The following is a 6,000-nucleotide window of genomic DNA, read 5'->3' as shown; positions in this document are numbered from 1 at the left end:
TTAGCGAGACCCTGTTTCCAAATAAAATATAAAATAGATCTGGGAGTATAGAGTGCAGAAAGACTATGAAGGAAGTCCCATTCTTTGAAGATGCAGGAGTCCTCTGATGGGTAAGTTTAGTCTTGCTGAACTTCCTTAGAACATCATGGCATCCAAGACCCTTCAACTCAGCCCTCCTTTCTTTTTCCATGATCTGCATTTGTGATCTCCTGGTTCAGTCTCTCCTGGCTCCTAGTTTTCTTCTCACATTCCCTATCAAGCACACTCTCTAATAAATCTCTTGTAGATCTAATCTTGTCTTGACTAACATATACCACAAATGTCCATCAGAGAGAATGAGTAAACAACATACGCTACATTTACACAAGAGCATACAACTCAGGATAGAAACAGAACATGGTGGCACTAAACCCTGGCTTGGGAGGCTGAGGCAGGAGGATTTCAAGTTCCAGGCCAGCCTTGGCAAGGTGACAACCTGTCTCAAAATAAAAAATAAAAAGGCCTACAGTTGTAGCTCAGTAGTAGAGTGCTTCTGGGTTAACATGATGACTCATGAAAACAGAGTGGAAAAACAAAACAGTTTATACTGTATGATTCCACTTAAATGAATAACAGGTACCTCTGGGGGAATGGGTATTGACTGGAAAGAGATTCAAGGGAACTTTCTGGAATGACAGGAATGACAGAAATATTCTACATTTTGATCTGTGTGGTAGCTGTTTTATGTATATACATAAAAAACCCATCAAGTTAGATATTTAAGATTTGTTCAAGCTGGGTGTGGTGGTGCATGCTTGTAATCCCAGCATTTGGGAAGCTAAGACAGGAGGATCAGGGTTCGTGGATAGCCTCAGCTACTTAGTGAAGCCCTCTGCAACTCACTGAGACCGTGTTTCAAAATAAAGAATAAAAAATAGGCTGAGGGTGTAGCTCGGAGGTAGAATGCCCCTGGGTTCCACCCCTAGTACTGAAAAAAAAAAAAAAAAAAAGAATTGTTCATTTTATTTATTTGTTTTTTTGGTGGTACTGGGGGGTGGAACCCAGGGGCTTTCTACCTCCAGGCTATACTCCCAGACCTATTTTATATTTGATTTGGAAACAGGGTCTCACTAAGTTGCTGAGACTCACTAAGTAGCTGAGGCTGGCTTTGAACCTGTGTGATCCTCCTGTTTCAGCTCCCAAGCATGGGGATTACAAGCATAAGCCACTGTGCCTGGCAGATTTGTTCATTTTAATGCATGTAAGCTATGCCTTAACAAAGTACTGAAAACATAATAAAGGGGATTTTATTGCTTTCATGTAACTGGATGTTGATAGGCATAGATAGCTTCAAGTAGGTTTGATCCAGCTGTTTAACAGCACTGTCAGAAGTCCAGTTATTTTTCATCTTTCCCAGAAGCCTTCTAGTGTGTCAACTTCAACCCAAGCCTGGTTCACTCCTGTATCCACTGAATGCTACCAACAACCTCCTTTTCTTTGTCAGGATACTAAAAGCAAGCCAGGTGTGGTGGCACATGACTGTAATCCCAGTAATTGGGAGGCTGCAACAGGAGGGTCACAGGTTTGAGGACAGCCTTAGCAATTAGTGAGACTCTCATCAACCTAGTAAGACCCTGTTTCAAAATAAAAAAAATAAAATAGGAAGCCAGGCATGGTGCTTCCAGTATGCTTGTAATCCCAGTGTTTGGAAGGCTGAGACAGCAGAATTGCAGGTTCAAGGATAGCCTCAGCTACTTACTGAGGCCGTCTATGACTTAGTGAGATCCTGTTTCAAAATAAAGAATAAAAAATAGGGCTGAGGGTGTAGCTTGGAGTTAGAATGCTCCTGGGTTCCATCCCTGATACTGAAAAAATATTATATATATATATATATATATATATATATATATATATATATATATATATATTCTGCCTTTTGCTGGGCATAGTGGTACATGCTTGTAATCCCAGTACTTGGGAGAAAGGAGGATCCCAGGTTGGAAGTCAGCCTCTTGTAACTTAGCAAGGCTCTCAGCGACCTAGTGAGACTCTGTTTCCAAATACGAAATAAAATTGGGCTGGGGGTGTAGCTTGAAGGTAAAATGCCTCTGGGTTCAATCTCCAGTAATAAATAATAAATAAACAAATAAACAAATAAATAAATAAATAAGGCTGGGGGTGTAGCTCAGAAGTAAAACGTCTCTCTGGGTTCAATCCTCAGTAACCCCCACACACAATTTCTATTTTTTTTTATCATGTTATTCTTCTGCTCAAAATACATTTTTCAGCTTCTCTGCAATCTAAGAAAATTCAAACTCCTTAACTTAGGATTTCAAAACTCTTCACATCTCCTATCTGCCTTTCAGTCTTTCTCACCACAAACTTTGTTTTGTTCCAATAAATCTAGTGCACTTGCATGCTTACCCACACCTTGCATATTCCCAAATAACTTACATGCCATCTTAATACATCTGTATTTTTCTATTTATGTATTTATTCACCTATTTGTTTAATATCTGTTTCCTGAAATAGACGATATACCCCATGTTGTCTGTATGTTGACCTTTGTATTGAAAGCAGTAGAGCAATAATGCAACATCAACAGACTGGTGTTCCAGCCGCGCCGGCGTAAGAGACCCTGTTTCAAAAATATAAAATAGGTCTGGGAGTGTAGCCCGGAGGTAGAAGGGCTTCCAGGAACCCCAGTACCACAAAAAAAAAAAAAAAAAAAAAAAAAAAAAAAAAAAAAAAAAACCCAGACTGGTGTTATGTTCATTTGAGCCAGTGTTTAGGCTGATCTTGAAAAGAGCTGGCTGATGTCAACAGTGACCAACCATAGCTCTTGATAATACTACTGACCTCCATGTTTACCCCACACAAGCTTTGTATCAACAAGCCCTTACTGGGAGTTTTATTATTCTACCTGCTGATAAGGCTCTTGGCCATAAGTCACAGCTGCTTCCTTTTCTTCTATTTTCTTTCCTCCTTTCTTTTGTCATTCCCTCTTTTTTCTTCTTTTTTCCTTCCAGTTTTACTTCACTGGGAAACCGAATTGCTTATCCCTCCATCTCTGCTTTTTTTTTTTTAATGTTATTGGGGAGCGGGGCGGGGCATGGTGGCGCACACTTGTAATCCCAGCATTAGGGAGGCTGAGACCTGAGGATTGCGGTTCGCGGACAGCCTCAGCTACTTAGTGAGGCCCTCTGCAACTCAGTGAGACTCTGTTTCAAAATAAAGAATAAAAAATTGGGCAGGGGGTATAGCTTGGAGGTCAAATGCCTCTGAGTTCCATCCCCAGATCCGCAATATAGCAAATAAGTAAATAAATGGTACTGGGGCCGGGCATGGTGGCACACACTTGTAATCCAAGTACTTGGGAGGCTGAGACAGGAGGATCATGGTTCACATACAGCCTCAACATCAGCTACTTAGTGAGAACCTCTGCAACTTAGTGAGACCTTGTTTTAAAATAAAGAATACAAAAATAGGGCAGGGAGTGTATTTTAGAGGTAGAATACCCCTGGGTTCTATCCTCAGTACTGCAAAAAAAAAAAAAAAAAAAAAGGTACTGGGGATTGAACCCAGGGGCATTCTACATCTGAACTACACCCCCGGCTGTATTTTATTTTGAAATCACCCTGTTACTCTAAGGCACAGTGCTGATGCAACAAATTTTCACTGAATCAGTTTTTAGAAACAATAGGATAGAAGCACTATATTCAGGGAAATTTTTTCTTTCCTTCTTGTCCAGGAGAGATAATATATGATCACTTTGATGCTGCTCTTACAAAATTCTTTGGCTCTTGGGCAAGAAAACTATGGGTTTTTTTTTATTTTTTTATTTTTTTGGTGGTACTGGAGTTCCTTGAAGCCCTTCTGCCTCTGGGCTATACTCCCAGACCAATTTTATATTTTTTTATTTGGAAACAGGGTCTCTTAAGCCAGTGAGACTGGCTTTGAACCTGTGTGATCCTCCCAAGCACGGGGATTACAAGCATGCGCCACCACGCCCGGCTGACAACTATGGTTTAAAAAGGAAATTTGAGACGGGCTTGGTGGCGCACGCTTGTAATCCCAGCATTCGGGAGGCTGAGACCTTAGGATCGCAATTCGCAGACAGCCTCAGCTACTTAGTGAGGCCCTCCGCTACTCAGTGAGACCCGGTTTCAAAATAAAGAATAAAAAATAGGGCTGGGGGTGTAGCTCAGAGGTTGAATGCTCCTGGGTTCCATCTCCAGACCCGAAAAAAAAAAAAAAAAAGGAAATTTCACTGGATTCAGAAATTAAAAAAAAAAAAAAAAAAAAAACTAGATGTGAGTCCTGATTCTGTCACTCACTTCTTAGTGACCTTGATTAAGACATAATTTTTCTGAGCCATTCTTCATATATAAGATGATAAAGGTCAATTGGGGATGAATATAGAGTTACTAAGCAGTATTTAGAAGCCTATTGAAATTAAAGTGGTAGTATCCTTGGCCAGCATAATTCAGTGAATTTTCTTCAGTAATGCTTTATTTCCCAGCCGAAAACTGTAAAATGTTGCACCAGTTCTAAGTATCATTATTATTAGATGTCCTTGCTCCTTATCTTTCTGCAACTTTCTCTGCATCAATTCCCAGTCCCAGACAGCCCTAGTTAAAGTTTTTCCCATAAGTAACACTCAGATAGGCTCAAACGATTTAGTAACCTTCAATATGCCTCACAATAGTTTATTTGTATTTGTTTAAAAAAATGGTAAATAGCCAGGCATGGTGGCACATGTTTGTAATCCCAGCATTCGTGAGGCTGAGACCGGAGGATTGCGGTTCACGGACAGTCTCAGCTACTTAATGAGGCTCTTTGCAACTCAGTGAGACCCTGTTTCAAAATAAAAAGAATAAAAAATAGGGCTGGGGGTGCAGTTCGGAGGTAGAATGCCCCTGGGTTACATCCCCAGTACCGTAAAAAAAAAAAAAAAAAAAAAAAAAGGCAAATACTAGTGAGATACTGTTCCAACATGGAAAATAAAAAGGGCTGAGAGTGTAGTTCAGAGATCATAATGCCCCTGGGTCCAAACCCCAGTAAACACACACACACACACACACACACACACACACACACACATACACACAAATATAAGAGAAAATGCAAAATAAAGCTTCATAGTCTATCAAAAAATCACCTTGTTATTCTAAGGCACAGTGCTGATGTTAGCAAATATTCGCTGATTCAGCTTTTAGGAACAATAGGACACAAGCACTATATTCAGGGAATTTTTTTTCTTTCCCTACTGCTATTATCTGAATTGAGGCCACTAACAACTCATGAGACTATTGGAATAGGTTTCTAAGAGGTTTCTATATTTCCCACTTTACCCTTTAAAAGATCTTCCTTATTTTATTTATTTATTTTGGTGGTACTTTCTACCTCGGGGCTATACTCCCAGACCTATTTTATATTTTATTTGGAAACAGGGTTTCACTGAGTTGCTGAGAACCTCACTAAATAGCTGAGACTGGCTTCGAACCTGTGTGATTCCTGTCTCAGTCTCCCAAGTGCGGGAATTACAAGCGTGTGCCACCACGCCTGGCTAACTTCCAACTTAATTTAGCATTTAAGATTATCCTCAAGGATAGGGATGTAGCTTAGTGGTAAAGCCCATGTAAACACTCAAGGCCCTGGGTTTGAGTCTCAACATCACACACACAAAAATTATATATATTCTACAATTCAGCTTTAAGATAACTATCTAATCCTTATTTTCCACTTTTATAGGCTAATAGATTAAAAAAAATTGTTCCATAAAGATGTTCTTTTGGTTTTTTCTGGAAGTTGTTCAATCAAACTGAAATTCCTTTCTAAAGCCTGTGGGCCTATCTGAATTGTACTCATTTCCCAAGATCAAAATGAAGTAAGACGCTAGGTGTGGTGGCGCACACTTGTAATCCCCGCACTTGGGAGGCTGAGACAGGAGGATTGCACAGGTTTGAAGCCAGCCTCAGCTACTTAGTGAGGCTCTCAGCAACTTAGTGAGACCCTTTT

This window comes from Muscardinus avellanarius (genome assembly GCF_963383645.1).
Source record: "Muscardinus avellanarius genome assembly, chromosome: 3".
Lineage (NCBI taxonomy): Eukaryota > Metazoa > Chordata > Mammalia > Rodentia > Gliridae > Muscardinus > Muscardinus avellanarius.
The sequence above is the reverse complement of the archived record's forward strand: the minus strand, read 5'-3'. Positions refer to the sequence as shown.